The following is an 11,286-nucleotide window of genomic DNA, read 5'->3' as shown; positions in this document are numbered from 1 at the left end:
TCATACATAAAAGAATTCAGAGAAGATTCAAATATTATTCATAGATAGACTTGATCATAAACCCACAATTCATCGGTCTCAACAAACACACCGCAAAAAGAAGATTACATCGAATAGAACTCCACAAGAGAGGGGGAGAACTTTGTATTGAGACTCAAAGAGAGAGAAGAAGCCATCTAGCTACTATGGACCCGATGGTCTGAGGTAAACTACTCACACTTCATCGGAGAGGCTATGATGATGTAAAAGCCCTCCGTGATGAGGGCCCTCTTCCGGCGGAGCTCCGGAACAGGCCACAAGATGGGATCTCGTGGATACAGAAAGTTGCGGCGGTGGAATTAGGTTTTTGGCTCCTGTCCTGATCATTTGGGGGTACGTGTGTATATATAGGAGGAAGAAGTACGCCGGAGGAGCAACGAGGGGCCCATGATGCAGGGGCATGCTCTAGGGGGCCCCACCCTCGTGACTGCCTCTTTTGTTCCTTGGAGCAGGGTCCAAGTCTCCTGGATCACGTTCGGTGAGAAAATCACGTCCCTAAAGATTTTATTCCGTTTGGACTCCGTTTGATATTCTGTTTCTTCGAAACACTGAAATAGGCAAAAAAACAGCAATTCTGGGCTGGGCCTCCGGTTAATAGTTTAGTCCCAAAAATAATATAAAAGTGGGAAATAAAGCCCAATATAGTCCAAAACAGTAGATAATATAGCATGGAGCAATCAAAAACTATAGATACGTTGGAGACGTATCACTAGCCCTTTCTGAGACCGCAAAACAAAAATGCAGAGCACCTTTAAAGACCAAGGACTGACTAGACATTGTAATTCATGGTAAAAGAGATCCAGTCAAGTCATAATCAATGTAAACTAACAGTAATGAATGCAAATGAAAGTGGTGCTCTCCAACTGGTGCTTTTTAATAAGAAGATGATGACTCAACATAAAAGTAAATAGATAGGCCCTTCGCAGAGGGAAGCAGGGATTTCTAGAGGTGCCAGAGCTCGGTTTTGAAACAGAGGTGAATAATATTTTGAGCGGTATACTTTCATTGTCAACATAACAACCAAGAGATGGCGATATCTTCCATGCTACACACATTATAGGCGGTTCCCAAATAGAATGGTAAAGTTTACACTCCCCCTTCCACCAACAAGCATCAATCCATGGCTTGCTCGAAACAACGAGTGCCTCCAACTAACAAGAGTCCCAGGGGTGTTTTGTTTGCAATTGTTTTGATATAGTTTGCATAAAGCATGGGACTGGGCATCCCGGTGACCAGCCATTTATCTCGTGAGTGAGGAGTGGAGTCCACTCCTCTTGAGAATAACCCGGCTAACATGGAAGATACATACAGCCCTAGTTGATACATGAGCTATTCGAGCATACAAAACAGGACATTTATTTAAAGGTTTAGAGTTTGGCACATACAAATTTACTTGGAACGGCAGGTAGATACCGTATATAGGTAGGTATAGTGGATCTCATGTGGAATAACTTAGGGGCTTAAGGGATTGGCTGCACAAGCAGTATTCCCGCTTAGTACAAGTGAAGGCTAGCAAAAGACTGGGAAGCGACTAGCTAGAGAGCGACAACAGTCATGAACATGCATTAAAATTAATCAACACCGAATGCAAGCATGAGTTGGATATAATCCACCATGAACATAAATATCGTGAAGGCTATGTTTATTTTGTTTGAACTACATGCGTGAACATGTGCCAAGTCAAGTCACTTAAATCATTCAGAGGAGGATACCACCCTATCATACCACATCATAACCATTTCAATAGCATGTTGGCACGCAAGGTAAACCATTATAACTCATAGCTAATCAAGCATGGCACAAGAAATTATGATCTCTAGTTGTCATTGCAAACATGTTTATTCATAATAGGCTGAATCAGGAATGATGAACTAATCATATTTACAAAATCAAAAGAGGTCGAGTTCATACCAGCTTTTCTCATCTCAGTCAGTCCATCATATATCGTCATAATTGCCTTTCACTTGCATGACTGAATAGTGTGAATAATAATAATAGTGCATGTGCATTGGACTAAGCTGGAATCTGCAAGCATTCAATAAACAAGAGAAGACAAGGCAATATGGGCTCTTTTGTCAGATCAACAATAACACATATAAGAGCCACTTCAACAATTTAATTATGGTCTTCTCCCATCAACCCCCAAAGAAAAGAAAAGAAATAAAACTATTTACACGGGAAAGCTCCCAACAAGCAAAAGAAGAACATGAAATATTTTTGGGTTTTCTTTTTAATTACTACTACAAGCATGGAAATTAAACTAACTAAAAGCTACAACTATTTTTTTTGGTTTTTCTTAAGGTTTATTAAACACACAAGAAGAAAGCATAAAAAGGAAAATAAACTAGCATGGATGATACAATGAAAAAGTATGAGCACTGACATCTAGCAATGAGTGTGTGAACATAAATGTAATGTCGGTGAGAAATACGTACTCCCCCAAGCTTAGGCTTTTTGCCTAAGTTGGTCTATGGCCACAGCTGGCCTGGCGGATATCCATAATAGTAGTTGGGGTCATACTGAGATGAAGAAGAGGAAGACTCCGATTGCCACTGGCTGACAATCATCTTCGGATCCCACTGATAATTAGACTGTCATGGAGGATCACCTTGTGGTTCCGGCTCTGGCTCCATGGCAGGTGCAGGGTTCCGATAGGCGTGAATAGCCTTTAACGGAACAAGGTACTGGCCTACAGATAGATCAAACAAAGAAGGAACAGGCAGGGTAATTGTCTCAGGATGATGTTTATTAAAGAACAATTGGTATTTAAGCTCTCCTTCCCTATTCTTAACAATAAAATCATGTGCCACCATACTTTTATAATCTAGACAAACATGAGGCAGCACCTTTTCTTCCTTCTCAAAATGCCTAATAGGTATGTTAAAATGTGCAGCTAGGCGTGAAGCATAGATGCCTCCAAAGATGGGGCCCTTGGTATGGTTCAGACTTAACCGTTTGGCAATAATACCGCCTATACTAACAGAGTTATCACCGTATAAACCGTGGAGCAAAATAATAATATCAGGGATACTAAGGTTTCCATAGTTTCCGCGACCAATTAAACAACGACTAGCAAATAATGCAAAGTAACGTAAAACAGGAAAATGTATGCTAGTGATTCGTGCATCGGAAACCTTCCCTGTTTCCCCTACAGTGATAGTATCAATAAACCCCTCCACATCATCGCGATGTGGTTCTTCTATCTTGCCATCAAAAGGGACTAAAAAAATCTGACAAAAATCATAAAGTGACATCTCCTTATGCTCATCATATAAATGAAACTCCACCATAGGTGGCGAGTTCCTAGAATGGAAATGAAAGTTTTGCACAAAGGTATTTGTGAGTAAGAGATACTGATCGCATTGGTCGTGGAGGAAAGCAGTGAGGCCTGCATTCTTAGCCAATTCATGAAAATCTTCATAAATATCGACTGCTCTCAAGAAATCATCGGAAGGCCATTCACACGCCCTAACCTCCGCGGTGCGAGGCAGATTATACTTAGGCTTTGGTGCATTTTCCTTCGAGCTTTGGCTCGATGAGCCCCTCAAAAGTCTCCTCATCATTTTCTGAAAAATTCTGAAATTTTTAGTAACTTCAAAATAAAAGTAAACCAAACTCAATAATATTGATAGCAACTACTCCTACAAGTGCCTAGGGCCTATATCATGCATCAAAACTACTTTTGACCATATAAATTTGACATGCAAGCTCAAGAACAGGGTCACCTAAGCAGCAAAAATTTGCAATGAATAAAGCACTAGAACAAAAACTAATTGGACCAATGGAGGAGTCACATACCAAGGAACAATCTCCCCAAGCAGTTTTGTGAGAGGTGCTTTAAGCAAGGAGATCGAAAATGGCAGCAAAATGAGCTAGAACTCGTGCTTGAGCTGGATATTCGTGTTTGGGGGAGGAAGAAGGCGTGTGTGGGTGAAAGGATAAGTGGAGGAGGGCCACCGTGGGCGCACGAGGCAGGGGGGCGCGCCCAGGGGGTAGGGCGTGCCCTCCACCCTCGTGGGCAGGTGGTTGACCCCCCTGTTGTGTTCTCAGTGCCAAATATTCTCAAATATTCTAGAAAAAATCATATTTAAATCTCAGGGCATTTGGAGAACTTTTATTTTTGGGGTATTTTTATATTGCACGGATAATCAGATAACAGACCGAAAATATTTATTTTTATTTTATTTAATATAAATAATAGAAAGTAAAAGTGGGGTACAAAAGGATGTGCCTTCTAGTTTCATCCATCTCATGATCATCAAAAGGAATCCACTAACAAGGTTGATCAAGTCTTGTTAACGAACTCATTTCGAATAACATGGAACTGGAGAAATTTCGAATAACACTATGTTACCTCAACGGGGATATGCACATCCCCAATAATAAGAATATCATATTTCTTCTTGACAGTAGGACGAGGAAATTCAAAACCTCCAAATATAATCGATGGAATTTTTCCAATAGAATTGATACTGTGGACTTGAGGTTGTTTCCTCGGAAAGTACCGTATGCTCATTACCATTAACATGAAAAGTGACATTGCCTTTAGTGCAATCAATGACAGCCCCTGCAGTATTCGAAAAGGGTCTTCCAAGAATAATAGACATAATATCGTCCTTGGGAATATCAAGAATAACAAATTCTGTTAAAATAGTAACATTTGCAACTACAACAGGCACATCCTCACAAATATCGACAGGTATAGCAGTTGATTTATCAGCCATTTGCAAAGATATTTCAGTACGTGTCAACTTATTCAAATCGAGTCTACGATATAAAGAGAGAGGCATGACACTAACACCGGCTCCAAGATCACATAAAGCAGTTTTAACATAATTTCTTTTAATAGAGCATGGTATAGTGGGTACACCGAGATCTCCTAGTTTCTTTGTTATTCCACCCTTAAAAGTATAATTAGCAAGCATGGTGGAAATTTCAGCTTCCGGTATCTTTCTTTTATTAGTAACAATTTCTTTCATGTATTTAGCATAAGGATTCATTTTAAGCATATCAGTTAATCGCATACGCAAAAAGATAGGTCTAATCATTTCAGCAAAGCGCTCAAAATCCTCATCATCCTTTTTCTTGGATGGTTTGGGAGGAAAAGGCATGGGTTTCTGAACCCATGGTTCTCTTTCTTTACCATGTTTCCTAGCAACAAAGTATTTTATCATATCGTTGATTCTTTGATTGTGGGTTATCAAGATCAACAGCGGGTTCAATTTCTATATCATCATCATTACTAGGTTGAGCATCATCATGAACATTATCAGTAACATTATTACTAGTTTCAGGTTCATTACCAGATTGTGTTTCAGCATCAGAAATAGAAATATCATTTAGATTCTCAGGTGTTTCAGTAATAGGTTCACTAGAAGCATGCAAAGTCCTATCATTTTTCTTTTTCTTCCTTTTAGAAGGACTAGGTGCATCTATATTATTTCTCTGAGAATCTTGCTCAATTCTCTTAGGGTGGCCTTCAGGATACAAAGGTTCCTGAGTCATTCTACCAGTTCTAGTAGCCACTCTAACAACATTATCATTATTCTTACTATTCAATTCATTGAGCAAATCATTTTGAACTTTAAGTACTTGTTCTACTTGAGTGGTAACCATAGAAGCATGTTTACTAATAAGTTTAAGTTCACCTTTGACATTAGCCATATAATCACCCAAGTGTTCAAGCATACTTGAATTGTATTTCAATTGTCTACCAAAATAAGCATTAAAATCTTCTTGCTTAGCCATAAATTTATCAAACTCATCTAAACATGGGCTAGCAAACTTAGTAAATGGGATTTCAGCTTTATCATATCTATAGATAGAATTTACCTTTACTACCTGTGTCGGGTTATCAAGACCATGAGTTTCTTCAATAGGTAATGGATTAAGATCATATGTTTCTTCTACAGGCGGTAAATTAAGACCATGTATTTCTTCAATAGGAGGTAAATTCTTAACATCTTCAGCTTTAATACCTTTTTCTTTCATAGATTTCTTTGCCTCTTGCATATCTTCAGGACTGAGAAATAGAATACCCCTCTTCTTCGGAGTGGGTTTAGGAATAGGCTCAGGAATTGGCTCCAGAGGTGTCCAATTATTTTCATTTGTCAACATATTATTCAATATAATTTCAGCTTCATCCGGTGTTCTTTCCCTGAAAACAGAACCAGCACAACTATCTAGGTAATCTCTGGAAGCATCGGTTAGTCCATTGTAAAAGATATCAAGTATTTCATTTTTCTTGAGAGGATGATCAGGCAAAGCATTAAGTAATTGGAGAAGCCTCCCCCAAGCTTGTGGGAGACTCTCTTCTTCAATCTGCACAAAATTATATATATCCCTTAAAGCAGCTTGTTTCTTATGAGCTGGGAAATATTTAGCAGAGAAGTAATAAATCATATCCTGGGGACTACGCACACAACCAGGATCGAGAGAATTAAACCATATCTTAGCATCACCCTTTAATGAGAACGGAAATATTTTAAGGATATAAAAGTAGCGAGTTCTCTCATCAGTAGTAAACAGGGTAGCTATATCATTTAATGTAGTAAGATGTGCCACAACAGTTTCAGATTCATAGCCATGAAAAGGATCAGATTCAACCAAAGTAATTATATCAGGATCCACAGAGAATTCATAATCCTTATCAGTAACACAGATAGGTGAAGTAGCAAAAGCAGGGTCAGGTTTCATTCTAGCATTTGGAGATTGCTTATTCCATTTAGTTAATAACCTCTTAAGTTCGTTTCTATCTTTGCAAGCTAAAATAGCTAAAGAAGCTTCTTGATCAAAGACATAACCCTTAGGAATAACAAGTGTTCTTCATCATCACTTTCATCAGTATTATCAGATTCAATAGTTTCAATCTCTCTAGCCCTAGCAATGTTCATCAAGAAAATCACTAAGTGGCACAGTAGTATCAGGCATAGAAGTGGTTTCATCATAAGTATCATGCATAACAGAAGTGGCATCATCAATAGCATGCGACATATCAGAATGAATAGCAGAAGTAGTTGTAGGTGTCCCAAGCTTACTCAAAACAGAAGGTGAATCAAGTGCAGAGCTAGATGGTAGTTCCTTACCTCCCCTCGTAGTTGAGGGATAGATCTTGGTTTTTGGATCTCTCAAGTTCTTCATAATGATAAGCAGATATATATCCCAAGTGACTCAAATAATATGTAAGCAGCTTCACCAAGGTTTTTCATTGAAAAATTCTTATTCAAGTATCCTTTTATGCTATTTAGAAATTCAATATCATTTCCAATCAGCAATATGTCATCCACATATAATATCAGAAATGCTACAGAGCTCCCACTCACTTTCTTGTAAATACATGCTTCACCATAAGTCTGTATAAAACCATATGCTTTGATCACCTCATCAAAGCGTATATTCCAACTCTGAGATGCTTGCACCAGTCCATAGAAGGATTGCTGGAGCTTGCACACTTTGTTAGCACCTTTAGGATTGACAAAACCTTCTGGTTGCATCATATAAAACTCTTCTTTGAGATATCCATTAAGGAATTAGTTTTGACATCCATTTGCCAGATTTCATAATGTGGCAATTGCTAACATGATTCGGACGGACTTAAGCATTCCTACGGGTGAGAAAGTCTCATCGTAGTCAATCTCCTTGAACTTGTCGAAAACCTTTTGCGACAAGTTGAGCTTTGTGGACAGTAACATTACCATCAACGTCAGTCTTCCTCTTGAAGATCCATTTATTCTCTATGGCTTGCCGATGATCGGGCAAGTCAACCAAAGTCCACACTTTATTCTCATACATGGATTCTATCTCAGATTTCATGGCCTTAAGCCATTTATCGGAATCTGGGCTCATCATCACTTCCTCATAGTTCATAGGTTCGTCATGGTCTAGTAACGTGACTTCCAGAATAGGATTACTGTACCACTCTGGTGCGGAACGTGCTCTGGTTGACCTACGAGGTTCGGTAGTAACTTGATCTGAAGTTTCATGATCATTATCATTAGCTTCCTCTCTAGTTGGTGTAGGTATCACTGGAATTGATTTATTTGATGAGCTACTGTCCAATTCGAGAGAAGGTACAATTACCTCGTCAAGTTCTACTTTCCTCCCACTCACTTATTTCAAGAGAAACTCCTTCTCTAGAAAGGATCCATTCTTAGAAACAAAGATCTTGCCTTCGGATCAGTGATAGAAGGTGTACCCAACAGTTTCTTTTGGGTATCCTATGAAGACGCACTTCTCCTATTTGGGTTCGAGCTTATCAGGCTGAAGCTTTTTCACATATGCATCGCAACCCCAAACTTTAAGAAACGACAGCTTATGTTTCTTGCCAAACCACAGTTCATACGGTGTCGTCTCAACGGGTTTAGACGGTTGAAAGGATCGATATGGTTGTCTAAAGGGGTGAATAGGCAACTAACAATTTTAACTTTTCTTTAACAATTTAAACTTTGCATCAAAGTTGGTTGTCTAGATATGCAACTAGGTGAGCAACCTATATGATGCAACAAGGATAGGAACACAAGCAAGCAAGAGATATGACACAAATAAGCTTGCACAAGTAAAGGCACGAGATAACCAAGAGTGGAGACGGTGGAGACGAGGATGTGTTACCAAAGTTCCTTCCCTTTGAGGGGAAGTACGTCTCCGTTGGAGCGGTGCGGAGGCACAATGCTCCCCAAGAAGCCACTAGGGCCACTGTATTCTCCTCACGCCCTCACACAATGCGAGATGCCGTGATTCCACTATTGGTGCCCTTGGAGACGGCGACCGAACCTTTACAAACAAGGTTGGGGCAATCTCCACAACTCAATTGGAGGCTCCCAACGACACCACGAAGCTTCACCACAATGGACTATGGCTCCGCGGTGACCTCAACCGTCTAGGATGCTCAAACACCCAAGAGTAACAAGATCCGCAAGGGATTAGTGGGGGGAATCAAATTTCTCTTGGTGGAAGTGTGGATCGAGGCCTTCTCAACCACTCCCGAGCAAATCAACAAGTTTGATTGGCTAGGGAGTGAGATCGGGCGAAAATGGAGCTTAGAGCAACAATGGAGCTTAGGGTTGGAAGAGATAAGTCAATGGGGAAGAAGGGGACCCCTTATAGAGTGGAGGACAAAGATCCAACCGTTATCCACTAACCAGCCCGCGGCTAGCGGTACTACCACTCCAGGCCAGCGGTACTACTGCAGGGTCGCGCGGTACTACCGCTTGCTGCCAAGCGGTACTACCGCACGGTCATGCGGTACAGCCGTACATGCCTGCGGTACTGCTGCAGCACCAGCAACAGCAAGGTCAGATCTGAAGCACAAGAGCTGAGGGCGGTACTTCCACGAGCACGATTATCGGTGTCAAAACCGGCGGATCTCGGGTAGGGGGTCCCGAACTGTGCGTCTAAGGCGGATGGTAACAGGAGGCAGGGGACACAATGTTTTACCCAGGTTCGGGCCCTCTTGATGGAGGTAAAACCCTACGTCCTGCTTGATTAATATTGATGATATGGGTAGTACAAGAGTAGATCTACCACGAGATCGGAGAGGCTAAACCCTAGAAGCTAGCCTATGGTATGACTGTATATGTTGTCCTACGGACTAAAACCCTCCGGTTTATATATACACCGGAGAGGTTAGGGTTACACAAGGTCGGTTACAAAGGAGGAGATATCCATATCCGTATTGCCTAGCTTGCCTTCCACGCCAAGTAGGGTCCCATCCGGACACGAGACAAAGTCTTCAATCTTGTATCTTCATAGTCCAACAGTCCGGCAAAAGTATATAATCCGGCTGTCCGGAGACCCCCTAATCCAGGACTCCCTCAGTAGCCCCTGAACCAGGCTTTCAGTGACGATGAGTCCGACGCGCAGTTTTGTCTTCGGCATTGCAAGGTGGGTTCCTCCTCCAAATACATCAAAGAAGAATTTGAATACAAGGATAGTGTCCGACCCTGCAAAATAAGTTCCACATACCATCGTAGAGAGAATAATATTTCCGCAAATCCAATTTGCTGACTTGTTTTGGCAACACGACATTATGTCATGGCCCGGTGATTATTCGAACTATTTCCTTTAACTAGCCCCGCACATAACGCGAAGCAGTTTTTTGACACGTCTTGTCAAAGCAGAGATCGTGTCCCCTTATCACGTGATTCTCATCAATATGGGCGTGGGTAACCCAACCGCGCCATCGATTACGGCGCTCGGGGGATAAGCGAGTTTTACCAGGCTAGTGGGGACGCATAGTTTCGTCCGCCCATATAAAGGGATAAGGATTCACCTTTTCATCCACGCCTTCTTCCTCCTTTGCTCATCTGTTTTCACACACTCGAGCTCTAGCGCCCAAGTCCGCACTTCCCACCTCAACCTTCTCCAACCATGTCCGGAGCGGGAAGCAGGTGGATGGTCTCCTCCATCACGGAGGGAAACATCAAGAAGCTGAGGAGAGCCGGATACCTTCCCGACGACATCACGCACCGGCTCCCAGATGTGGGGCAGCTCATCCCCACCCCGGGGCCCCATGAGAGGGTAGTGTTCCTTACCCATTTCCTCCGCGGACTGGGATTCCCTCTCCACCCATTCGTCCGGGGGCTCATGTTCTACTACGGCGTGGATTTCCACGATCTGGCCCCAAACTTCATCCTCAACATCTCGGCGTTTATCGTCGTGTGCGAGGCCTTCCTCCGCATCAAGCCCCACTTCGGCTTATGGCTGAAGACCTTCAATGTCAAGCCGAAGGTAGTGGGCTGCCGCCAGGCGGAGTGCGGAGGCGCCATGGTGGGCAAGATGCCCAGTGTTACATGGCTCGAGGGATCCTTTGTGGAAACCATAAAGGGGTGGCAATCGGGGTGGTTCTACATCACCGAGCCGCGTGACCCTGCATGGGCAGCGGCCCCCGAGTTCCGATCTGGCATCCCCACGCGGCTCACCTCCTGGAAAGAGAAGGGCATGTCCTGGGGTAGTTCGGGAGAGCTGGCCGGACTCCAAACATGTATTCAAAACATGGTGAACAAGAAGCTCAAACTTGTCAACGTAGTCGAGGTCATGCTCATCCGCCGGATCCTCCCATGTCAACAACGGGCCTTCAACTTGTGGGAGTTCGATCCGGCGCAGCACCAGACTCTAAACAGGCTCTTCGATACAACACACGAGGATGCCTGGAAGGTGCTATTCAAGGGCGCCGAGGTTCCTCCTCCTACTACCGAGGATCGCGGATTCTGTGCGAAGCGCCAAGCCAGCGCGGTAAGCTGTTTTACCTCT

The sequence above is a fragment of the Triticum urartu genome, chromosome 1A (genome assembly GCF_056163025.1).
Source record: "Triticum urartu cultivar PI428250 chromosome 1A, HENAU_Tu73, whole genome shotgun sequence".
In the NCBI taxonomy this organism is placed as follows: domain Eukaryota; kingdom Viridiplantae; phylum Streptophyta; class Magnoliopsida; order Poales; family Poaceae; genus Triticum; species Triticum urartu.
Note: the sequence above shows the minus strand (reverse complement) of the source record.